Here is a 27,158-nt window from a genome sequence, read left to right on the forward strand (position 1 = left end):
AAAAAATAACAGAATAAAAGTGATGAGGTACTAACAGCAGCAGATATGCATTAGGTTGGTACTAAAATGTTCATGTATACATACATGTATATTAATTTATCATCTGTGGGTGTTAATGTCATTGAAACCTGTTACGTATTCAATTAAGATCATAGATTCATTGGTTAATTAAAAATGGAAGTATACTTTTTTTTTCCGCAAATCCCTAAATAAATATGGATAAGTACAGATAAAATTAGTAAAACATAAATATGGATAAATACAGACGGAAATGTAAAAAAAAAAAATAAACACCATACCTTAAAACCGGTAGCATTATTTATATTAAAGGGTAAAGCTTGCTTATCAGAATGACAGAAATTATTCTGGTATTCTCAGTAGGTATAATATAGAATAAAATGAACATTAGAAAAATCCAAATAATTTTTCAATCACAGATCTCAACTATTTGTAAGGCATTGGTCCCAACCTATTTAACACTTATGTGTATTATCAGCCTCATGGTACTGGGTTGGATGAATGATCACTTTTCCAAATGAAATTATGCCAAGCCATGTACTCATCCCTGCATTCCTCAGGAAGCTGTCAGTCCTTCAGTCAGATAATTGTGCTCTGGCATCTCCCCTTAACATTCAGTCCTTGTGTCTCTCTCCTCCCAAATCTCAGGTCTCTTTATACCATTTTTCACAGTGGTTCTCATTGAAGGGGAGATGGATGTTTTTGCAAATCATTTCGTGTCTGAACTCTACAGAACAAACAATGTCTCAGAGACACGGTTGAAAAGCAAACAAATGTATCCAACATTGCTGCTGCCTTCTTTCCACATTTCGCCTGTGCAAGGCCTTGCAATATTCCTTGCTATGCATAACTCTTTGGCAACAGAATGGAAGATTGTTCACTGCCTTTCTGTTATTTTTTGTTAGCATGATTAATACGACCTGTTGCTAACATAATATGCCGATCTTGCACACTCTGTTAGCTGGTGTCATCATTCAAAATATTAGTTCTCTAGGCCATTGGTTCCCAACCTGTGGTCCGGGGACCCTTGGGGTTCTGCGACTGTTTATAAAATTTAATATTCTTAACAGATTAGGCTCCCAACTTTCAGTAACGACTCAGTGAGGGGCGGATTCCAGTAATGATTTGGTGGGGGGTACTCTGGGTTCCAGTAATGATAAAGTGGGGGTCCACAGAAGTCAAAATGTTGGGAACCACTGCTCTAGGCTTTAGGACTTGCACGTTACACTCTAAAGAACGTTTCATATTTGCCATACAGTTAGGCTTGATTTATGTGTAACTTGCCTGTGTCACTAGGAAAGCCACGCCACCCATGTCAAATGCAGAAAGGTTTTGCATTTAAAAGGGGGACATTTAATCCAGTTGTATAAGCAAGACTGCTAACTAGTTAGCATGTATGGATAGAACAAAATGGTACTGTAGAGGGGATGATGAATGTGAGAAAGTGAAGTGGTTCAGCACCACAACATATTAAATTCTTTTAATTTTTGTTTGTTCCACTACAGTGATTTTTCTTGGTGTTATTAAAATTGCTTTCCTTTTAGGATTTTACTTAATATATACATACTTGTATAAATATATATAATTTTATCTTTACTTAACATTTTATGAATATTTTTTGACACCGGAGAATTTACTGAGGAACAGTCAGTTGAGAATCTGAAGAAATAAATTGTAATTTAGCAAGTACCAAATACTGAGATAGCAGAATAAACTAGACAGTGTGCAGCAGTGCAAGGAGGTCTGATGCAGTCAAATATGATGTATATCTGGCGTTATAGGCAGGGAATGAGTTTTGATGCATTCGAGGAAGAAGAGTTCAACCATTTGGATTCATTAAGGAATCAAAGCATTAGTAATCATAACCAAATTAAAAGCTGGGCAAGCTGTGTAAATGGCAGATATACACTGAAGGTTTTTTTTTTTAACGAGTAGGCCCGGTGGCATAAACCCCTTTTCTACTATGTGAATCTGAATTTATCCTTGGTGACCTACATGTTCTCGGACTTTGTTAGATTTGAAGGTATTGTGGTGTTTCAGTGCCGAAAAAGTAGACTGGTAGTATAAATATTATTGCAACCACATGCATTTTCAAATTAGTCTTCGGGCTGGCTCTCTTGCCTTTGTACAGCAGACAATGCACCTTCCAGCCCCCCTCCAGGAAGTTAGAACTTTTCCCCTGAAATAAAGGTAGTCATCTGCCCATTCTCCAATACACAGATGACACAGTTGTTCTGGGTAGTTGCCTTGTGTACATATGTAACAAAGTCAAGTGGCTGGTTATGAGTAAAAAAAAAAAAAAAACCTTGATAGTTAGCTGCAAAACCTTAAATTACAACAGATGGTTTGTGGGGATGCAGAGAGCAGGACTCGACAAATTATAAAAATGTTACTAGACCTGCAGATCGAGTGACTTAAATAATCTACTCAACCTAACTGTAATGTTCTTGACCCATAAACGGGTCTCGAATTGTGTGATCGTAGGTTTTTTAATTTACGGAGTCACCTTTTTCTACATTCTCACATATGATAGAACCTTCAGGTATGTGAGCTCAGCATTTCTGCAGTACAAAAAATCTCTTGTTTGATTAAGTAGACTAAAGTTTTCTGCTTGCATCACAAGAATCTAGCCCACATACCCATGAAGGTCTAGCCCTCATAAACTAGGACTTCTTTTAGTTTACTAACAACATTGCCATCAGGGTAGGAGTGTTTCTCAGTTTGTTTAAACAGTCAATTTTAATAAATATATTACTAAGCCATGATATAGTAACATATTGTCATGTGTACACAGTAACTTTCCAAGAAATGTCTAAAAACCTCTCCACTAACTTGCAACTGTACTGATAAAACTTTTTAGTGTATTAACAATCTTTGAAAATTGGGTTTCAGAAAACATATCCTTTGTACATCAACACATAAAGTATTCTGATTTGTTTTCACCCTATTAAAATATATTTTTCATCACACAGAAATATAAAAAAGGGCTTTCACAACTACTGAAATATATTTTGAAATGTTTGCACAGATTACTTAGTCATTTAAATGTTGTGTGTTAGGAAAAACCTAACACCCTGTATCCTTTTATTTTACATTCTAAGCAGCAGGTCACACAGTTCACCTTACAAAGTCCTGGAACTCTGCAGTCAGAAGAAAAATTAATTGTAAGAAAAACTGACTTTTGACCTCTGTCTGTGAACACAGAGCAAATGTGACATAAGAACAAGATTTAAAGGCATCTTTTATTGCCCCATCACTTTTCAACTGAACCGAACACCTGTTCAGTGTCAACTCGCCAAAAGGGACATGTAAGTATTAAAAATAGCTGGACCTGATCAAACAAGACTCTCAAGTGGATTTTTTGAGCCCTGGGATACCGATAGGGTTGTCTCATACAACTGTTTAGGGATTTCACTGGAGGACGGATGGAGGCTCAATGTCTTCTAAACTCAAGTTTAGCCCCCATGCTCTCCGTAATTAGAGCCAAACTGGTGCCAACCTACTTTTCAGTTCTCTTCCAGGGAATTCTCATCAATAGTCCTAAGCACTAAATAGTCCCGCCCATGTGCGGGGACCCGGGACAGAGCACTTCTTAAACTATATATATAATGGGCAGATTACATATACTTTTCTTTTAAAATCAACACAATTCATGTCATTCAAGAAAAAGCTGACTATAGGAAGTCTTCCACAGACCTTTATTTAAAAGGAAAGGGAATATGAGGCATTGTTAACCAATAGGCTGCATTCAAAGAGTAAGCATTGAACTGGCACTGTGCCTTTATGAACCTCACAGTTCCCACTGTATCCCATCATGCCCGACAAGTGACAGTTAAGTCAGTTCATTTTTCCGGCTCCTTCAGCTAGGATCCTGGAGCACTGAGCTCTCCTTTTTTGACTAAACTAGTCAGAAAAATATTTTCCAAATGGTTTCAAACCATTGATTCTTGATAGATGCCAGTATCTACTATACTTGACAGCCTTTTTTCTCACAGAATCTATTTCTAATTCAGTCACAAATGCCTTCACACTGTCATTTGTCCTTCCTGTGAGACAAAGAAGGCCCATACTGACCCTCATGCAGTCTGCATTGTCTGCCTGTCGGAGTCCCACCATCCTGACTCTTGTCCTCACTGCCAGAACCGATTGAGGCGTATCCTGAAGGACAGAGAGAAGCTAAGACTCCATGGTCTCCATGAGAGAGGATCATCCATAAGAGGTCTTTGGGAACATCTATCTTCCTCTAAAGAGCCCTCTTCTCATCCAAAGGAACATCAGAGAGGCAGATCTCGAGAGAAACTGAGTAAAACCAGGTCCTGGTCGACATCTAGAAGTAGGGCATTGAGAAATATACCTGTTTGTTTGCCATCGACACCAAGGATACCATTGAAAGTGGGGTCGGCTCACTGCTTGACGTCGGAGCACACCTGACGCTCGATGTCAAAAGTCACATTGCCGACAGGAAGGCATTGCCCACTGATGTCGAGATGCTCCTCAGCTCCGATACAGCCTTCACTACTGAGGTCGGCATCGGCACCAAGAATCCATCCATCGATGTCAAGACATGTCACACCGTCAAGGCAGTCTGTGCCACACAAGTCATCGACATCAAACGGAGTTGATGATGACACCAAGGCCTAAAGAAATGGCCCACACTGCATCGAAAGCAAAACAGCTGTTGACGTCGCACACAAAAGTGTGGAAGAGCGACCTCAGATACCATAGTGAGAGGCTCAAATTGTTGCAGTGGACTTGGCGATATCTAGACCTCAAACGCCTTCTAGGTCCAGATCACAGTCTCCCTTTAATGTCTCACCACGGTGGCTGGAAAGTTTAAAGTAAATAGCAGTGCCTGCAACATCTGATTCGGAGTATTTTTCATGAACATTCTTAATCCGTCTCCCAAGAGAACACCTCCATTGCTGTTCTCACAACGTACTGTCTCGGTTACTACTATGACTACGAGTCCCACACCATACATGAGTTTTCCTCCACCAATCCAAGGTCTCAAAGACCTGTGCATTACCACTCTAGATCTTGCACAAGGTCCAGGACCACCAGACACGGATGTAGGACACCCTCTTTGTCTAAATCTTCCAGATCATCAGTTAGGGACTACTTTCCTACTCTTTGACACACCACCAGCAAAAGTGCCACTTGTGGATGACCTATTGACTGTCAATGATGCGTTAATCAGGGGTGCTTCAAAGCTGAACATAGACAACACAACCTACAACATCCTGTGTGACTTTCGAAATCTTACATCACAAGACAGCGTCATGACCACGCTTGCCTCTTGTGCTAGTCTTCTAGGGCCAGCAATTCAGCTGTTCCTAATGCCAGCAACCTTAAGGTCCACACCATCTCGGATCCTAAAAAAGTATCAAGCTCCTGATCAGCACGCATTATTTCTCAGGGCTGACCTTCCTCCAGATTCGGTCATTGTGGCAGCTGTACTAAAATCCCATTCTGCTGCCTCTTCTTCATCCTTGGTACCACCAGACAAGGACAGCAAACGGATGGAAGCGCAGGGGAAAAAATGTGCAGACCAGCAACATCCTACATGAAGGTGGCTAGTGCATCTGCTCTATTTGGACGATATGACAGATCCCTCTGGTGGGATTCAATGTCAAGGTTCACCGAAACGCTGCCACAAAGAAGACAGGCAGGATTTCCTGGAGGTTCTCAATGAAGGTGGTTTGGTTTCCAACAAAATCATAAGTGCAGATGCATCAGTTCTGGCCAGACACAGATATGCACATGGGAAATGCTCAAGGAGATCTTCCTGGCTACGCCTCTTGGGGCTAAAACTTGAGCCTCAGTTCTGCATAATGAACCTCCCATTCTCTGGCAACACCCTCTTAGGTTCTCCTGTGGATGAAGAGATGTCCAGGATGAAGTCCGAGCTAGACACTGTTAGGGCTGTTGACCTTAAGAAGAAATAATAGTTCTGTAAGCCTTACAGGCCCTATGATGGGAGATTCTTCCAGCAGTTCCATCCCCTCACTGGCAGCCGCACCAGCAGCAGGCAAGATCAGACTACCATTCTTGTAAGCCTTGCACAAGAAGGGGCGCACAACACCAACAGCATCCTGCGGCCCTAGGAAAATGGGCTGGAAAGCAATGAAGAGTTACTTTTCCCTTCACTGTTCCCCGTGGGGGGTGGGGGGGGTTGCCAATCACTGGAGAGAGTGGCAGTCCATTACGAAAGACAAATGGGTCTTGAATGTTGTGCAGAGTGGCTATTCTCTTCTCTTTAAGTCCTCTCCTCCAAATGTTCTACCAGCAGAAACATCCTGGTACTAACTAGTCCTCCAGCAGTCAGAAGCCAACACCTTGCTGCAAAAAGAAGCAATAGAGGAGGTCCTGAGTCATTAAAGGGAATCAGGAGTGTATTCCCGTTACCTTCTAGTAAAAACAAAAGGACCAAAGCAAGAGTTCAGACCCATCTTAGACCTCAGAGCACTCAACAACTACATCTGCCGTGAAAAATTCAGAATGCTGGCTCTACACCATATCTACTAAGTTATAGCAAGGGGACTGGATGTGCGTGATCGACCTTCAAGATGCATATTTCCAGATTTCTACAAAGCACTGAAAATTTCTCAGTGTCGAGATGGGATCTCAGCACTACCAGTACAGGGTACTCCCATCCAGCCTCAGACCAGCCCCACGAACATTCACAAAGTACACTGCCATGGTCGCTGCATTCTTAAGGAGACAAAAGATCTTTGTGTCTCCTTACCTCGATGACTGGCTGATAAAAAGCTCCTCTCCATCCCAAACAAAGGAGCATTTTCACACTTTGTAGAGACTCTCTCAAGCCTGGATCTTCAGATCAACTTTCAAAAATCAAGTCGACACAGTTCAAAGACTACACTACTTAGGTGACCATATTAGATATGCAGTCTGCAAGAGTGGATCCGTCAAGGGAGAGACTATCATCTTTGACTCTCAAAAGTTGCACTCTTCTGCAGTCTTATCCTTCTGCAAGACAGATAGCTTCTCTTCTAGGGTCCGTGGTGTATTGCAACTTCATAGTACCGAATGCAAGATTGCACATGAGGTCTCTACAGCAGTGTCTGGAGGATCAATGGAACCAGCTTTCCAACCAAAGTGAGGGGACAAACTCAGGTTATCACAAGCTGCATGACAATCGCTCCTATGGTGGTCTCAGAGGAATAATCTCATGGTGGATGTACCATTTTACCAGGAACCACCTACTCAAACACTGATCACAGATGCCTATCTTCAGGGATGGAGAACTCACATGGGTTACCTTCAGATTCAGGGTGTGTGGTCAGACAGAGAGAAAATGTACCATATCAATATGCTGGAGCTGAGAGCAGTCCACCTGGCTCTAAAGTCTCTTTCGAGCACTCACAACTAACTGCATTCCTGTCCAAACCGACAACGCAACAACCATGTGTTACCTGAGCAAGCAGGGAGCAACTCATTCTCGTCCTCTCTCTCTGAGGCTCAGACTAACTGGAAATGGCCCCAAGCCAGGAATCTCAAGATAATGGCCATCCATCTGCCAGGACTTCAAAACGGGCATGCAAGCGATATTGGTCACAATTCCCAAGACAATCACGACTTGGTTCTCAATGACGACATCTTGTAAGAAATCTGTTGAGAGTAGGGATATTCTCACATACTCGTTTGCAGACGTCAAGAACTGAAAATGCCATGCCTACATGTCCAGGACCTCCCAGCTAGGGTCGCAGGTGAATGCCCCTTTGATAAGTTGGTACGCATTTCTGCCAATTCCTTTCATGGATGGCAGTGATTCTCAAGTTATACCATTCTCACACCAGGATGATTATCATAGCCCCAGAGTGGCCTAACCAGTGGTGGTTCACACACCTTCTCCATCTTTCGGAGAGGCCCCACATGCAGCTTCCCTGCCGACATGATCTACTGTTCAAGTTCGGTGGACGGATACTACATCTCAACCTCTCATCCCTGAACTTGGCAGCATGGCTCCTGAATTCCTTCAAAGTGGACATTTAGGACTTCCCAAAAACTGTATGAACGTTCTCAGGGAGGCCAGGAAACCCTCCACAGGATGGTCATATACCTTGAAATGGAAGTGGATTTATTTGTGGTGTACACAAAATGGTCACAGCACAATTTCATGTCAAGAGGATGTACTCATTCCTTATGTCCTTTACTTGGCTAAATTAGGATTACAATTTGTTTCCAACAGAGTACACCTGGAAGCCATTACAACTTACAACAAATCTCCCTCACAAGCATCCTTTTTCAGGTTCCCAGTGGTAAAAGCCTTTCTTGAAGGATTTAACCCCTTCGCTGCCAGGCCTTTTCCCCTCCTATGCCGAGCCTTTTTTTCGCTATTTGGGGCAGTTTGCGCTTAGGCCCTAATAACTTTTTTTTCTCATAAGCTGCCCACGCCAAATTTGCATCCTTTTTTTTCCAACATCCTAGGGATTCTAGAGGTACCCAGACTTTGTGGGATCCCCTGAAGGAGACCAAGAAATTAGCCAAAATTCAGTGACAATTTTTATTTTTTTCAAAAAAATGGGAAAAAAGGGCTGCTCGTGGTTTTTTCCCTGAAAATGGCATCAACAAAGGGTTTGTGGTGGTAAGATCACCATCTCCCCAGCTTTCAGGAACAGGCAGACTTGAATTAGAAAACCCAATTTTTCAATACAATTTTGACATTTTACTAGGACATACCCCATTTTTACTATTTTTTGTGCTTTCAACCTCCTTCCAGTTAGTGATCAAAATGGGTGAGAAACCAAAGCTGGATCCCATTCTGAATTCAGCAAGGGGTCATTTGTGTAGATCCTACAAGTGTTTCATACAGAAAATAACAGCTGAAATAAAAAAATATTGAAATTGAGGTGAAAAAAACAGCCATTTTTCTCCACGTTTTACTCTGTAACTTTTTCCTGCGATGTCAGATTTTTGAAAGCAATATACCGTTACGTCAGCTGGACTCTTCTGGTTGCGGGGATATATCGGGCTTGTAGGTTCATCAAGAACCCTAAGTACCCAGAGCCAATAAATGAGCTGCACCTTGAAATGGGTTTTTATTCTATACCAGGTATACAGCCATTCATTTGCTGAAATATAAAAAGTGAAAAATAGGTATCAAGAAAACCTTTGTATTTCCAAAATGGCCACAAGATAAGGTGTTGAGAAGCAGTGGTTATTTGCACATCTCTGAATTTCGGTGGTGCCCATACTAGCATGTGAATTACAGGGCATTTCTCAAATAGATGTCTTTTTTACACACTGTCTTACATTTGGAAGGACAAAATGTAGAGAAAGACAAGGAGCAATAACACTTGTTTTGCTATTCTGTGTTCTCCCACGTCTCCCGATAAAAATGCTACCTCACTTTCGTGGATAGGCCTAGCGCCCGCGACAGGAAATGTCCCAAAACACAATGTGGACACATCACATTTTCACAAAGAAAACAGAGCTGTTTTTAGCAAAATGCCTAGCTGTGGATTTTGACCTCTAGCTCAGCCGGCAACTAGGGAAACCTAGCAAACATGTGCAGTTTTGAAAACTAGACACCTAGGGGAATCCAAGATGTGGTGACTTGTGGGGCTCTGACCAGGTTCTGTTACTCAGAATCCTTTGCAAACCTCACAATTTGGCCCAAAAAACACCTTTTCCTCTCATTTCGGTGACAGAAAGTTCTGGAATCTGAGAGGAGCCACAAATTTCCTTCCACCCAGCATTCCCCCAAGTCTCCCGATAAAATTTGGTACCTCACTTGTGGGGGTGGGCCAGATGCCTGCAACAGAAAAAGGCCAAAAACTTGTAGAGATTGAGGGTTTAGCACAGCGAGTTGATAAGCACATATTTTTCTTTTATACATCTTTTAGGCTGACTCTGCTTTGGGGACCCATGCAAGTGAGGTATCATTTTACTTGGGGGACTGAGGACAACACGGGGTGGTAGGAACTTTGTGCCACAGCGGTGATCCTACAAAGAAAAGTGAGGAAAATATGATTTTTTTAATGCAAATTTTGAGGTTTGCAGAGGAGTCTAGGTAAGAAAATGTTGGGGGATCCAGGCAAGCCACACCTCCTTGGACTCCTTGAGGTGTCTATTTATAAAACATGTCTGGGTTTCGTAGGTTTCCCTAGATGAAGGCCGCACCCAGGACCAAAACCGTAGGTGCCTCCCCCGCCCCTAAACACAGGTAATTTTGCAATAGATCATTTTTGTGATCATTTTTGTGTGTCCACATACTTATGTGATGTTCCAAACACTAAAATTGTGAAAAGAAACGCACTTAGGTTATGTTAAAAAGACCCCTCACCCACCAACTAAGTTGGTGGCATGCTTCATCATCAGGGTCACACCCGAGGCACCTAGCGTGTCACAGGTGTGCTGCGACGCCTGATTACAGCGGAGCAGGTTTTGTCATTTTTACCACACATACTGGTTGGATTTGGCACGAGGGTGAGTGATGGTTCAGTGGATCAAATTTTATTAACAAGAAATTTCACAAAAATGAAATGCACTGTTAATAAAACTGAACCAATGACTCAAAGCTCGTGAGCTGTAAAGCCACGGCAAGGCACCAACCGCTTTACAGTCCATTCACACATCTTTCATACATAACATGCACAAGACCATTCACGCCGCCAGCCACGGGCCCAGCACATTACAACACTCGCATCGACCAACAGCGCCACTCAAGGGCCCATCACTTACATACGCCAACATGCCTGATACAACAATCACACCAGCTGATGGGAGTGTGTGGACTGGTGTTTGGCTGGCAGTGTGTTGCAGTAGCCAACAGCAAGTCAATATGTACACCGTCAGCCAAGCGCTACTCCACCCACAATGGCATCCCTTTTTTTTTTTGACAAAGAAATCACTAACTAATTAGAAATAATTACAAGACTACAAACACAAAAGCTCTAACTAAGTACATGACAGAAATGAACCATGAAACTGAACACATGAAAATACAAAACAGGCAGTTTACATTCATGGTTGTTCCCAGTAATTCTTCTGGGTGTGCTAATTTTTAAAACAACCACCCATACACAGCCCTGGCTTTGAAGGACAATCTGGGCAGTACATTCGAGTCTCCCTCCGGATACCTCTTCGAAAACACACTCTACATTTCTTAGCTGGAAAGTCTTTTTTGAGCGTGGGAGGAATGTGCTCAGCAAAGTGGCGATCTTTCAATCTAGCCACATCCTCCACCACTGCTTCTCTAGGAACTCTGGCCTGTTCCACCACAATAAGGCTCTCTATCACTGACTCCTGAAATTTCACAAATGTCATATTTGATTCTGGAGACCTATCCATAAACACAATAAAAGCATTAAAAGTTGCTAAGTGGAAGAGGTGAATTGCTAACTTCTTATACCAAACGTAAGACTTACGAATAACAGTATAAGGTTCCAACCTTTGATGAACTCTATCTACACCTCCCATGTGCTTATTATAATCTAAAATGCACACAGGTTTGCGCACTTCAGCAACCTGGCCCCAAAGAGTCACGGGGGAAGTACTCTCATCATGGATGGTACTTAGCATGTAGACATCCCTCCTGTCTGAAAATTTCAAAGCTAGCAGCTCATCATTCCGCAAGGCACTGCACTGTCCCCTCTCAAGTTTTTTTACAAACTCCCTTGGATAGCCTTTTCTGTTACAACGAATTGTACCACAAGCAACAGTGTTCACTCTAAACAATTCCTTGAACAACTGCACTCCAGGGTAGAAGTTATCTACATACAAATGGTGACCTTTGTTGAACAGTTGTCTACCAAGTTCCCACACAATTTTCTCAGTAACTCAAAAAGTGGGAGGACAACCAGGGGGGTCAATAGTGGAATCCCTACCAGTGTAGACACGGAAACTATACACATATCATGTACTACTTTCAGACAGCATATAAAATTTAATTTCATATCGTGCCCTCTTGCTAGGAATGTACTGCCCAAAAACCAAACTACCCTTGAAGAGGACCAAATACTCATCCACAGCTATTTCTTTACCTGGAACATAGACCTCTGAAAACCGATCTACAAAATGATCAAGGGCAGGCCTAATCTTAAAAAGACGGTCAGAATCAGGGTGATCTCGTGGCAAGGCTAATGCATTGTCAATAAAATGCAGCATCCTAAGAAGAAGCAAATACCGATTACGACTCATGATTGCAGGAAATATAGCTGTTGCCATCAAGAGACTACTAGACCAATAAGAAGCCAGTGACGGCTTCCTTATCGACCCCATCAAAAGAGTCAAACCCAAAAACCTTTTCATCTCCTCCAAATTTGTGGGAATCCACCGGGTAGCTCTAGAGTGTGGCCCAAGTCTAGCAGTGTTGTCCCTAAAATACTGCTCCACATACAAATTAGTCTGCTCAACAGTCTCTTCCAAAAACACATCATCCACAAATAACTCAAGGAAATTGACAGGCAAAAAGTTCTCTGTATTGACTCTACACCCCGAGAGACCAGTAAAGGCAGGCAACTCTGGATGCTCCATGTTTGGGGCAACCGAGAGTTCAGGTCTTCTAACGGGAAACCTTTCAGCCCCAGGTTGCTGCACTAATGGCACATCAGTGTCCTCTTCTAAACCAGGCCCTTCATCTGCACTGAGTGTGGCTTCCTCATCAGAAGATTCCTCTCTGACAGAAACTTCACTGACAGAATCTCTCACTTCCTCCTCTGCCCCAGATGCAGAGTCCGTCTCATAATCATGATCAGACAATGACTCAAAAAGCATACCAACCACCTGCTGAGCGGTCATCCTAAGGCTAGCCATGATCTTTCCTACGAAAATTAACTGGACAAATGCACCACCAACAGCCAGCACTGTGTAAAATAAGTAATAAAGTGTAGCTTTATCAGTAAGAGTTATAAACTCAAAAACTATACCGCTCACTTGCCTGAAAAAGCTTGACTCACCAGCAACTACTCTTCACAGACACAGCAATCACCAATGATATCCCACTAAAAAGAAAGAAAGAAAAGCAAATTAGAAATAAGACAACACAAATATCATTGTGCACAAATCTAAGGACAATTTCGCACAAACCTGCATTTAGTACACCACCTACAAACATGTCATTCATGCATGGCAACAATACTCCTTTGGAGTAAATTGTTTTTACTTACCTAAAACTTGCAACTATGCAAACAGCAGGTCAACCACCACCAAAACCGCAAGGAGCCACAGCAAAGAAAGCAAAAGCTTTGAACTAGAACAAAAAGGCAGAAAAAAATGTAGAACAAATGCAAATACTTTGTCAGTTGACAAACATCCCGCCATCAAGCATTTAGAAATTGGTGCCTAAGTGGATTCTGCCATTGGGGCAGAAGGGCCTACTAAAAAATAGGCCTATCTGCCCCAAGGAGGGCAGAAAATACATTTAGTAGTGTGTCCTCACAGGGATGAACCCTTGCCCAAGGGGCCACCCCCAAACAAAAAAAAGACACACACACACTATCCCTGGTGCCCAGGAGGCTTCTGCCCCCTTGGGGACAATGGGCCTAAAAAAAAACAATAGGCCCATCTGTCCCCAAGGGTGGCAGAAATGCCCAAAAGTTCAATGCCCCCCTTGCCCAAGGGGACGCCTCCCCACATAAATAAACATATTTAAAAAAATCCCTGGCGTTCTAGTGGTTTCTGCCCCCCCTTGGGGGCAGATCAGGCCAAAAATAATAGGCCGATCTGTCCCCAAGGGGGGCAGAAAAGGCCTTGGTACACGTGCCCCCAAAGGGGGGCGACCCTTGCCCAAGGGGCCACCCCCCCCATCCACTAACACACACTATCCCTGGTGTCTAAGTGGCCTCTGCCCCCCCTTTGGGACAGAAATGGCCAACAGTTCAATGCCCCCCTTGGGGGGGGGCACCCCTTGCCCAAGGGGACGCCCGCCCCACATAAATAAACATATACAAAAAATCCCTGGCGTTCTAGTGGTTTCTGCCCCCCTTGGGGGGGCAGAAATGGCCTTGGTACACGTGCCCCCAAAGGGGGGGCGACACTTGCCCAAGGGGTCGCCCCCCCTCCAATAACACACACACAAACACTATCCCTGGTGTCTAAGTGGCTTCTGCTAAAATAAATAGGGCCATCTGCCCCCAAGGGGAGTAGAAATGGCCAACAGTTCAATGCACCCCTTGGGGGGACGCCCCTTGCCCAAGGGGACGCTCCGCCACATAAATAAACATATAAAAAAACCTCCCCAGCGTTCTAGTGGTTTCTGCCCCCCTTGGGGGCAGATCAGCCTAAAAATAATAGGCCAATCTGCCCCCAAGGGGGGCAGGAATAGCCAACAGTTCAATGCCCCCCTTGGGGGGGGGGGGCGCCCCTGGCCCAAGGGGACGTCTCCCCACATAAATAAACATTTTTACTAAAATTCCTGGAGTTCTAGTGGTTTCTACCCCCCTTGGGGGTAGATCAGCCTAAAAATAATAGGCTGATCTGCCCCTAACAAACATGCCCCCCAAATGGGAGCGACCCTTGCCCAAGGGGCCGCTCCCGACACACACAGCACACTAAAACAAAAAGAAAATCCCTGGCGTCTAGTGGGCAGAATGCTCAAAGAGACACCGGTGGGGAAAGGAAAACACTTTCCTTTCCCCCGGTGCCTCTTTGTTTACAACCCCCACCCGCCGTAGGAGAAACTCACCTCTTTCTCCTCGATCGCACTGGAAGCAAATGGCTGCACTGTAATGATGTCAGTGTGCGATCGCGCACTGACATCATTACGGGGGTCGGGTGGGGGTGGAAGGGGAAGTGCTTCCCCTTCCATCCCTGCCCAAGCCCACAGAGGGAGCGCTCCCTCTGAGCTCAGTGCCCAGGACGTAATGGTTACGTCCTCTGCACATGAGCACTGTGCCGCGGGACGTAACCATTACGTCTGCGACACAGAAGGGGTTAAAAGGTGTATGCCTCAGTCAGGAACCCCTCTCCTCCATGGGAACTCATAGTTGTCCTTTCCAAATTAAAGGCCCCTACATTTCAGCCAACACATAAAGCCACTTTGCAGTATCTCACCAGGAAAGCAGCTTTTTTGGTGGCTGTCACTTCTGCCGTAGGGTAAGTGAAATTGAAGCTCCGTGTCCAGAGCTACTATACACGGTTTTCACTCCAATAGGGTGGATATAAAGACTCATCCCTGTTTTCTACCAAAGGTAGTCTCAGTGTTCCAAACCAAGCAGACTATCTCTGTCTGCTTTCTTCCCCAACCATTATAATGCAGCCGAAAGGTCACTACTTTCACTGGATGTTAAGCAAGTGTTGAAATTCTGCTTAGACAAGACCAAGAGTATTAGGAAATCAGATCCCCTGTTTGTTAACTAGGGTCCAGTGCAGACAGGTTCAGCCGCATCTAAACAGTGCATTTCAAGACAGATTGTTTTTATTTGTACTGCTTTCTTACCAGCTAGGTAAAAAGTCAATATCTGCTAGACCTAGGGTGGACTCTACTAGAGGAAAAGCTGCTCCTGCAACTCTAGTAAGAAATGTCCAGATTTCTGAGATCTGTAAAGCACTACCTGGAAATCTGCCCATACTTTTAATAGACATTACTGCCTGGATTCGGATGCTAAGGCAGACCCTCAAGTAGGGCAGGCTTCATTGATGAATCTTTTTGGTTAAATGTTGGAACTGTTTTCCGCTTCTACGTCCGCTTATTGTGGGATGGGCTTGCTATTCCAGTCATTGCTTATGGCTTTTGATGAAGCTCTTAATACACAAAAGGGAAGAGTGAGGTTTAATTCAGTCCAGTGTACACCTTCCCACTATAGTATAGAGCATCAATACACTGTTCTGAAGTGTTACTGCACTACTAAATAGGCAGGTGTTCACTCAGTCAGGAAACACATTAGTTTGTTCGGAGTAAAAAGCCCTCATTTACCACTAGGCGACATACTTCATCATTGGGCGTTGCTCTTTGTTAGGCTGGCACTGCAATGCCTGATGGGCCATTGCGAGAGGGCTCTTTGCCAGAGATCTTTTGTTCACAGCTGCCAGGAAAACGTGACGTATAGGGACGACTGGAACAAGTGAAGTGTAATTGACTGTAGGTGCCAAACTGATAAACTTTACTCTGAAGAAAATTATACATATGTCAAGGTTAAAAACAAAGAAGGAATATACCATATATAATGATCTGGTTTCCTTGAGGTAAGTGTGAGAAAATGAACGCTCAACTCAAAGGGTATGAGAAAAGTAAAAAAGGCCTGTTTGTGGGAATTGCCTACACCACAGAGGTCACGGTCAGCATGTTTCTGGCCTCTTTAGTCACTAAGGCAAAGACGGCACCCACAGGTGCCAGATCATTGACTGAGCCTTACTTTCATTAGCCAGCCATGGAAGAATAGTGCGAGGGGTCACTGGCCCCCTAGAATACCAGTTGGAAAGGTCTGTGGACTGGTATGAGGATTGAGGAGAGGCCAGTGGACTGGACACCTATCCATATACTGGCTTGCTGTCTACCCTACTGTGACTATGTGGAAGGGAGCTTTCTATGCAGTGGTAGTGTGCAGGCCAACAAAGGTCCTCGAACTGCCCTCAGTGGCAGTCTTGACTGAAGTGCTTCAATCTGGGGCTTCCACTTCCGAACCCCTTCTAAACTGTAGTGATGTATTTACTGACGTCCTGTTTGGAACTTGGTCCAAGCCCAGCAAAGGGGCTCCTGTAAATAGGACGATTGCCCACCACCATCGCCCTGCACCAGGCGACCCTAGAATCCTCAGCCAACACCCTAGTCCTGAGAGCTTGGTAGTCCAAGTCTCTACTTCATTGAGGAATCTTTTTCGTTAAATGTTGGAGCTGTTTTCCGTTTCTAAGTCCGCTTGTTGTGGGATGGACTTGCAATTCCAGTCAATGCTTATGGCTTTTGATGAGGCTCTTGATAGACAAAAGGGAAGAGGGAGGTTTAATTCAGTCCAGTGTTCACCTTCCTACTATAGTATGGAGCATCAATACACTGTTCCGAAGTGTTACTGCACTACTAAATAGACATGGCACAATCTCTTCTGCTCCCCCAGAATGGGAAACCAAGAGGCTGGACCAGCTTGGGAAGAAGATGTCTTCCCCAGCCTGGCATTGAGGTCGGTGAACATCTTGTGCTTATTGGACCGTTTCTCGCACACTTTACAGATACGGTTGCACAAGTACTGCCACAGGTCCCAGAGGAGGCCCGGGCCATTATCTCCCAAACAGTGAAAGATGAAAGAGACACAGCGAAGTTCACCATTCAGTGTGGCCTGGAAACAACTGACTCACTGGGCATAGCGGTTTTGTCGACGTTGGCCTTGAGGCTCCACGCCTGGCTTTTTTGGGGATGTCCAGGCAAACCTTATGGACAGGCCTTTCTACGGGACTTGCTTGTTTGGCGAGAAGGCAGACTCAAAGCTAGAGCGCTATAAAGACTCTCGGGCTACCGCCAAGTCCTTGGGTTTCTCAGTGACCCCTTGTCCACCATCTGCCTTTTGCCCCTTTCGTAGCCACAGAAGGGGCTTACCAGCCTGTCCCCGTCCTGCGCAAGCTCCTCGAACGATGCAAGGACGTGGGTGCGCTGCCTTCAGCCTTGAGGGTCTAAAAGCCAGAAGATGTCTGCCACCCAGCCCCAGCAGCCTCAAAGCCTTCCCAGTTTGGTTCCGCAGAACCAAGCTTGGCCATTTGTAGGGATAATTCAACATCACCTCGTTCATTGGCAGTCCATTACATTGGACAAATGGGTACTGGAGATCATTCGAAGGGCTATGTCCTGCCTTTCCAATACTTTCCTTCATCAATACTGCTAACATTCGAGTGGCCGACGGAGGATCATTTGTCTCTGTTCCAAGAGGACGCTTTGGCTCTATTGGCCAAGGAAGCCTTGGAAAGGGTCCTGATATTAGAAGTAGGCAGTGCTTGTTATTCCCGCTACTTTATGATACCCAAAAGGAACAAGGACCTTCACCCTATTCTAGACCTATGGACCGTTAATCTCTTCCTCAATAAGGATTTTAAGATGCTCACATTGGCTCAGGTTTTGTCTGCCCTAGATCTAGAAGACTGGTAGGAATAGTTTTTTTTTTAAGGGCTTAGGGTGTAGTTTACTTATTGGGGGGGGAGGTTTGGGGTAGTTAGTTTTTAGAGGTGGGGGTCAGGGTAGTTTTTTTTTTTAGGGCTCAGGGCGGTTGGGGGGGTGGTATGATAGAACCAAGCATGCCGTTTCCACGCATGCCTTTACTAGGCATGCTTTTACAACGAAAATTCATTGTAAAGGCATGCGTGGTAAAGACATGCAGTCCAACCACATTGTTAAGGCATGCGTTGTTCCGACATGTGTGGTTCCATCATACAAACTGTCAGAAGGCATATGTGAGCTCTGCAGTGGGACCTGAAGTTCCAGTAGGCACAGCATCAGGGAAATTTCTCTGACATGGTCCAGATCTCAGATGGAATTGCTAAAGACCTGCAGTGGTGGATTACAAACCGCAAATGGGTCAAAGGCAGACTCCTCTCTCTTTCCCAACCAGACCTCACAATAATGACAGATGCGTCTCTTCTGAGATGCAGTGGCCATCTGGGAGAGGTGGAGATCAGAAGGCTCTGGTCTCCAGTGAAATCCAGACTGCACAGCAAGCTGTTGGAGCTCTGGGCGATCTAACTAGCATTGATGGCATTTCTTCCAACTGTCAAGGGAAAATTAGTGGAGGTGTTCATGTTCAACATCACTGCCGCGTGGTACTGCAACAAGCAAGGCTGAGAGGGGTCATGGACCCTTTGTCAAGAGTCCTGCATCTCTGGACATAGCTGGAACAGCAGGGCATTATCCTGGTGGTTCAACACCTGGCAGGTTCTCTGAGTGCCAGGGCAGACAAACTCATCCGGCAATGCCTAGTGGATTCCAAGTGGTGTCTCCATTTGGGTGTGGAACAAGGTTTCTTTCAGCAGTGGGGAGATCCTTGGTTAGAACTGTTCGCCTCTGCAGAGAATTCAGAATTATCAGCAGCATTGCGTGTTGGAGTTTCCAAGATGGCAATCTCTCGGTGGCGCTTTTCGTTGCAACTGGAGCTCAGGCCTGTTGTACACCATCCACCCACACAGAGTCCACAAGAAGAACAAGTACGACTGGGCCCAAGTAATCCTTGTGGCTCCGGACTGCGCAAGGTGACTTTAGTATCCCGAGCTTCTGAAGATGAGCATCAATCCTCTGATCAAGCTGCCACTTCAGGAGGATCTTCTGTTGCAGCAGCAGGTAGGGCTCTCCACCCGAACCTGTCAACTCTGCGCCTTCATGAGTAGAGATTGAGCAGCGACAGTTGACAGCCTTCAACCTTCCTCTCAAAGTCTGTAATGTTAGTTTAGCAGCCAGGCCTTCCTCCACAAAAACTGTATACACCTGCCGTTGGCAGAGTTTTGTAAAGTATTGTACAGAGAAGTCTTTAGATCATCTTTCTGCTTCTCTATCTGATGTTCTTTTTATTCTGCCTCTTGCCCAGCACGGTTCTGCGCTGGGCACTCTTAAAGACTATCTGTCTGCTTTATCTGCCTTTCTGCTGCTGCCTAACCAACCCTCATTGTTTAAGTCCCCTATTGTAAATAGTTTTGTAAAAGGGCTTGTACATATATTCCCCCCTTCACCCTTTAATTTGCCTCAGAGGGACCTGAACCTCACATACCTCATGTGTGCTCCGTTTGAGCCGCTTCACAACTGTCCCCTCAGACTGCCACCATCAAGAGAGCCTTTCTCGTGGCCGTAAAGTTTGCCCGGATAGTGAGCTGCATGCCTTGTCATCCAAGCCTTCATATCGCACAGTGTATCCTGATAAAGTGGTGCTTTGCACTCCAAAAGGTGGTGACCCCATTTAATTTGGCACCTAAGGCCGCCGTGCCCACCTTCTTTGTTTCCCTGCATACTTCAAAGGCAGAAGAGCTACTCAACCGTCTGGGACCAAAAAGAGCATTGTTGTTCTACACTGACCGTGCAAAAGAGTTCTGGGTGGATGACCAACTCTTTGTGGGATATGTGGCAGCAAAGAAAAGTCAGGCAGTTCAGAAACGAACCGTTTTGCACTGGGACGTTCTCTGTATAAAAATCTGCTATGCTCTAGCTAATAAGCAGCCTCCTGAGGAGTTACAAGCTAATTCCACCAGAGGAAAAGCTGCGACCACAGCGTTAGCTCGCGGAGTCCCATTCCCGGACATCTGTCAGGCAGCAACATGGGCATCCCTGCACACGTTTGCCAACACTACAGCCTGGACAGTCAGGTCCGCAGGGATAGGCATTTTGCCCATTTGGTCCTGCAGGACTTTCTACTTTAGAAAATGTGTCTGCAGCCCACCACCAGGAAGATATGGCTTGGGTATCTATTCAAAGGTAAGGAATCTGCAGCTGGAAGTCTCTATCAGATGTACTTACCTTTGGTAACGCATTATCTAGTAGAGACTATATCTAGCTGCAGATTCCTTACACCCACACATGCCTACCTGCTGTGCGAACAGATTTCTAGGGTCAGGGTGATCCCTTTTCAGGGCTCTGGATTTTACACACAATTTTCAGTTTGATTCATGGTTCTGCGCTCCTGGCCTGGAAAGTTGTAAAGAAAGTAACTGGCGTCAGCGCTCCTAGGTTGGGCCTTAATAGGGTGACTATGATGTTGCATCCAATGACGCCACGCGGGACCGAACAAAGCCACCTGAGGGTGCATGCAGGGGTATTGCTCAAACAAACGTTTCTGGATCCAGCCTGACGCCTGGGAAATTCAAAGGTAAGGAATCTGCAGCTGGATATAGTCTCTACCAGACAATGTGTTACCAATGGTAAGTAACTTGTTCATCTGGTATGTTTCTTCTTTGTTTAAACCTTGACATATATCCCATTTTCTTCAAAGTAAAGCTTACCAGTTTGGCACCTATAGTCAACTTTAACTTCACTTGTTCCAGTCCTCCCTATACTTCACATTTTCCTGGCATCTGTGAGCAAAGATGTGATACAGATTCAAGCTTTTGTTTCTTGAATATGGTACCAATTAGTGCAATTACTTAGTTGTCTTTGCTCTGAGTGGTGACATGACCAGAATGTCAACCTATTTTTTAAAGATCTTTATTTTTCACTTTTACATAACATGGCAGTCGAAATGGTTACAATCACAGTGCATTGTGAGAAAAACATGAGTCTACTATTATTCCTACAGCAGGTTGACTTATACAGGATCAATATCAGCAGGAGGTGAAGCAATTGCTCATCTGACACAAACATCCACTTTTTACTCCGTTCTGAGGGCCGAATCTTCCATGTGTCACTGGTCAGCACCTTCAGGGCTACTAATATTGTGATCATCCTCACTCGTTGCATCGTAGCCAAGGAGCTTGTCACTCATACTTTGCCATACCTGTAAATCCTCCCCTACCTTGTCTTCTTGCCTAATTAACTTCATGTTTGTTTCCTCAACTAACAAGCACTCTGCCACATTCCTGCACCAAAGTTCCAACTCTGGGGTGCGCGCTGTCCCTGACACGTGATAGCCACTCTGCGCTTAGCAATAACAAATGCTAATTGCAAGAATTTATAGTCCATCTTCCGACCTTTGGGCTTTTTGATGTTGGCTAATAACAAGCATTGAGGGTTCGCAGCCACCACAGGAAGGTGACTCGCCCCAGTTTGCCTACCACCTGGTTCCAAATGTCTTGTACCGCGAAACAGTACCAGGCCATATGGAGGTAATCTGCTACCGGTCAGCCGCACCGGATGCAATTATGCGGGGAAGTGTGCAAAATTTTATCGAGAATCCTGGGGGGGTCAGGTATGTGCGGTGTAGAAAATTGTAAGGTATTCGTTTAAATCGGGCATTACACAAAACGGTCTCCGTGGGTTTGCAGACACGTGCCCTGTCCTCATCACTTGGGGGTGTCTCCAAGTCTGTACCCCAGGCTGCTGGAACCCACTCCTGGGGTCCCACCCTATCTGCCCTCATCGCTCTTTAGAGCAGAGAGATCAAGGGCCTACCCAGTCCACAAGACAACAGTGTCCTCAAGGTGTTGGAAGCCCCCGTCATCGTGGGATAAGTGGGTCAAGTCTTTTTGGATATCTCCACTAAGGCAGTGTGGTGCAAGAAATTTCCTGACTCCAGCACAAACTCTGATTGCGCATCCTCAGAAGTAATTAAGGACTCATTTAGATACAAATCTCCCAGTAATTAGCAGCCTCTCTCTCTCTCCATTTCTGAAAGGAAATATGTGCTGCTAATTGGCCGATCGGTGCCTGTATCCACACCAGCAACTCCCGGTAGAACTGGGAGTGTCTCAACACCACGGTGAGGAGTCGTTGCCACATGAACTCTCTCTAATGCACCACAAATAACACAGTGTCTGGTGCCCTCGCTTCCTCGATTAGGATCGCCGGTAGCTGACCAGCTTTAACCAGCGTACCAATAGACCCTTTTCCCAACTGTCCTTGCTCTCCAACGAACGTGCCACATGTTGTATGGGTGTTGTGTAGTAGTACTGAGCCAGTCATGGTACCCCCAGTCTTCCTATCCGTATGGACTAGTCAGCACGGACAAGGCCTCCCTACTGCATCTACTGGCCCAGAAAAAGGAAATGAGGAGTGAATCCAACTGCCCAAACACTCTAGCCGGCAGAGGACAGCGAGAGTTCTGAAGGACGAACAAAACAGTGTGGCAGGAGCACCATCTTGGAGATGGCCAGCCTGCCCATCAGTGACTATGGGAATATGTTCCAAAAAGTGAGCAATGCTTTCAGGGCATTGTCCCCGCCTGTGCCACCATAATACCAAGGTACCTAATTTGGGCCAATTCCCAGCACAGCCCAATGTTAGGCAGCCTTTCAACTGGAGTTCCAACCAGAGATGCTAAGGCATGCAGTAGGGACTTGCTTTGATTGATCCAGAGCCCCGACAGGGTCCCATAGTCATCTAACAGGTGCAACAAGATTGGAGGAGAGTCCTAAGATGAGCTGATATAAAATAGTGCACCATCCGTACTTAATGATTTGACATGGTGGACATTTACCAATTTTATGTCCAGTTTTGCAGTTTCTGTCTAGCCCAGACCCACTGGGGGCTCCATGACAAGTGCAAAGAGGAAGGGGAGGGGTTCCATGACCATTGTGAAGAGGGGATAGGGGCATTCTTTGTGAGGAATGCGGCCCAAGACATAGCTCTCGGAGTGTACTAAACCACATGACCTGCAACACCTCGAGCAGGTGTCCACAGTGTCAAAGGCCTTTTCTAAATCAGTCAAGACCAGGGCCTTTTCTTCTCCACTGTGCTCCATCTCATGCATGACATGGGATAATCGTTATAGATTTATCCCCGTGTTGTGATCTGAGATGAACCCGCAGTGGTGCTTGTGGACCAGGCTAGTCATATGGGGATTGAGACAGTTGGCTTTCAGTTAGCACAGGACTTTGACATCTGAGTTAATCATCGTGAGAGACCTGTGTGCCAAGGGTCAGTTGTGTTACCACCTGGCTTCAGTAGCATGCAAATGTCCCCTCCTTTATCATAGGCGGAAGTGCCCTGGTGCAATACTTGAATGTGGGGCATACACTTGGCCCAGGTGCCCTCAGAATGCTTCCGTCCTGGTGGTAATGCTTTCGCCATCCTGGGTCACCGAATGCATCAAAGGACTTGGAGTATGCTCTCTGTGATGGATCCATGCCAGTTGCCTGCCCTACTTCTCTCCCTCGCTGTGTAGTCACTGTGTATACTGCTTTGGTGTGTATTTGTCAAGGCGCTACCAAAGGTCTGATATTCGCCTTCGTGTCTCCAGCTCGTGCTTGCATGTATCCAGGTCTGTCTGGTCCTTCACCTGCAGCACAGCCAAATCAGTTTCTCCCCTCCTTAGGTTTGCCTGACCTGCCGTCTTACCCAGCAAGTCAGACCCATGCAGGTGCCCCGTAGCACTACCTTTAGTGCCTCCCATTCCGTAGCTCTACGTGTCCTGGTGCCCCAGTTCAGGTCAAGATGTTCAGTCAGGGCTCAAAAAAGCCTCTCCTTCACTACCTGATCAGTGAGTATGTCAGTTGACATTCTCCATGGCGTCTCCTGTTGCGCTGGGTCCCCCCATTTCAGTGTGAAGCAGACTGGGGAATGATCAGATAGGAAATGTGCCATGTGTGTCACCTCCATATCCTCAACGCATGGGATATGGCCCACCAGGATTCTATCCAGCCTGCTGTATATGTTATGGGTTAATGAGAGTGGCATGTGTACACCCTGTACATGGGATTTCAGGCATGTCAGACATCCACCGGGCCCATGTTTCGCATGACTGCGGTGAGCGAGCTTGTCATGTGGGAGTTTAGTGCTCTCCCTGGGTGGAGTTTTGTCAAGGCCCCTGTCTAACACACAATTAAAGTCTCCCGGCCAGGTAATGGGTGTGTCCGCCCTCTGCACCACCAGATCCTGCATTTTCATAAAGAAAGTAGGGTCATCAAGGTTAGGGGCATATGTGTTGAACACAGTCTGTGGCCTCCTGTTTATGGTCCCCTGCAGTAGCACTACTGACCCTCCACGTTGGCCTCCATATAGGTTAAGGAGGCGGCCACCACTGAGGCCACCCATATCAATACCCCCCTAGTATATGTAGAATAGGAGTGAAAAATCTGTCCCTTCCACTTCTTGGCTAGGCGTGTGGCCCGGCATCATCTAGATGAATCCCCTGTAAACGTGCCACAGTGATCTTATGCCTCTTCAAGAAGACAAGCACCTGATATATCTTTGTTTATGAAACCAGACCTCTGATGTTCCAAGTCAAAAGTTCAGTGTCACACCCCCACCCTCATCATCAGGGCGGTGGTGACTGTGGTTGACTCCCCACCATGCCAGATACAATCTCAAACACTGCTTGAATGTAAACAACATTGATCCAATTAAATCAAACAGCCACCTTCACCCTCGGTCAAACATAGTGCAACATAACGACTACAGATGCTCATCCACTGCTTGTGCCAGGACCTGCACAGCCACTCCAAAGTGGACCAGCTAACTCAAACAGCTGTCCAGCTAGCCACGCGTCCTTGTTCTCAGCTGCTGAACTCAGGCTGGAGAGCCGGATCCAGCCCATAGTGTCAATGCCCGATATCAGGTCAATACCGAACAGTCACCATTCACAAGCTTCCACGCACTCCAATCTGGCAGCATGATATTTTCCCATTACCCACTGATAATCCATTGACACGCCATCGTACGCCAGTTGAACAGTGGCTCCAACAACACTGGGCCTCCTCATCAGTCTGGCTTGTGAAAAGTATAGTTATCACACTACAGAGGGGCATTCATCAGCAGCTATCACCATTCTCCACCACTGGTGCAGCCAACATGTCATGCACAAAGTCCAGAGCAGGGCCTGGTGCTCATCTTACATCCTTGCGCTATCCTCTTGCATTGTGCTATCCTCTTGGATTGTCACTCTGTGAGTTTTCATTGGGTGAGCTGTCCAGAGGTTCCCCTCTGGATGTTCACATTTGGGACCCCACCGGAAGCAAGATCCCCGACGTTTCGCCAACAGGATGAAGGGTTGTAGATTTGCCCCAAAGCTCCAGCCATTCCCAGACTTCCTCAGGGTGGTCTAAGAAGTGTGCTTTGCCCTGTGAGATGACCTTCAGCCATTAGGGATACAGAAGCTTGTATTTTAAGTGCATCGGTCTCAACTTTTTCTTAACACTCAGGAATTATTTGTGTTGCTCCTGCACCTTTTTGGTAAAGGCCGGATAAATAGCTATTTTGCAGTTCTCAAAGAGGGGCACCTCCCGTTCCCGGGAGCACACAGGATGCAGTCCCTGTGTCGATAGTTCAGAATTTTAGTATAAGGGCTCGTGGCAGGGTCCCTGGAGGCGGTGGGGGCACCAGGGCCCCGTGTGCTCATTGCACCGTGAAGAAATATGACATTTCCCCCGGGTCAGAGCTCCTGCTTCACCCAGTTTAAAGGAAGTTTTCCGCCAAGGACACCTCGACTCTCTCAGAGAACCCCAGCATGCGTGTGTTGTTGCGCTGCGAACGACCTTCGGCATCTTCCATGTGTCACTCGAGCTTTCCAGAGACTGTGGACATCTGGGTCATTTGGCGCTTTAGGGCTGCAACCTCCCCCTGCATTGTCTCAATTTTTCCCTCTGCTGTGGTGACTTTATCGGCTAATATCTGAAGGTCGGCACTAAGGAGGCTTACGTCAATGGAGAAAGTCTCTATTTTGTGTTTGTGTACAGTCTGGTAACCCTTGATGGCTGCCAGCAGCTAGGCCCTAGATGGCTCCTGATCCCTTTCCGAAGAGCCCTCTGTCATACTTGTTCCCCCGTCCCATGAGTCTCTGAGACTGCTAATGCAGTGTAGTGTACTGTGTGATAATGTTTGCAGTGTGTGAGCACACGGGCCCGTCCTTGTCCATGGTTAGCACACCTTCGGTCAGGAGCATCCGCTCCTGCGCAGCTGCTGATTCTGGCAGGCTGCCACTGAGAGTCAAAAGGGCCGTCCAGAATGTTCCCCCAAATCACCTGGCGCCTCCGCTCCTACCCTTAGAGTCTGCTGCCACGGGGCACACCCCTCACACAGCCCTAGGCTGATGAATCCTACCTAAGCCTCCTTACCAGCTGGCATCTCAGCTGATTCTTCCACGTAGCTCCTGGGACCCAAATCTCCGATCCAGTTTGTCCACCGGCAACCCTGTGTGCCGCCGCCTCCCCACGTCCGCAGACTGGTACTGCAAGATCCACCAGTAGAGCTAAGCACCACTTAACATGAAAAGACAGTCAGTCCAACTGCATGGAAGGGCATTCAGTAGAATTAGATGCTCTGGCAACACCAGTTAGGACTTAGTTTTAGTGCAGCAGTGCAGGCGGCATTGAAAAATTGTCTCTGCCTTGCTGCAGTAGTATGCAGGAGGCGAACCCATTTTCACTGTTGTGCTTCCCAGGCTTCCGGCTGAGATAGTTAGCCAAAAGGGTCGAGCAGCTTCGCTCACTATATCCATTTTCTTCCTGCCAGGTGGCATGGCAAAGCAGGTGGCAGCTGTAGAAAGGTACCCCACCCGGCAGATGCAGAGGATGTAGCCTGCAGCTTGATTGGTTACATGAGTGTGTAGCGATTTTCTCCACTGGAAAAGCAGTCCACCAGTGTGCATGGACCAATCAAAGTTAATTATGGTTATCACAGTTGTTAGTCAGTG

At 46.0% G+C, this 27,158-nt stretch overlaps 1 protein-coding gene across 3 annotated transcripts in view; it reads left to right on the forward strand.

Annotated features, from left to right (window-relative positions):
• The window catches only part of BCLAF3 (BCLAF1 and THRAP3 family member 3), a 443,788-nt gene that overhangs the window by 331,744 nt on the left and 84,886 nt on the right, over nt 1–27,158 (forward strand). The gene's annotated exons all lie outside the window — the stretch shown is intronic.

The sequence above is a fragment of the Pleurodeles waltl genome, chromosome 8, assembly GCF_031143425.1.
Source record: "Pleurodeles waltl isolate 20211129_DDA chromosome 8, aPleWal1.hap1.20221129, whole genome shotgun sequence".
NCBI classification, from domain to species: Eukaryota; Metazoa; Chordata; class Amphibia; order Caudata; family Salamandridae; genus Pleurodeles; species Pleurodeles waltl.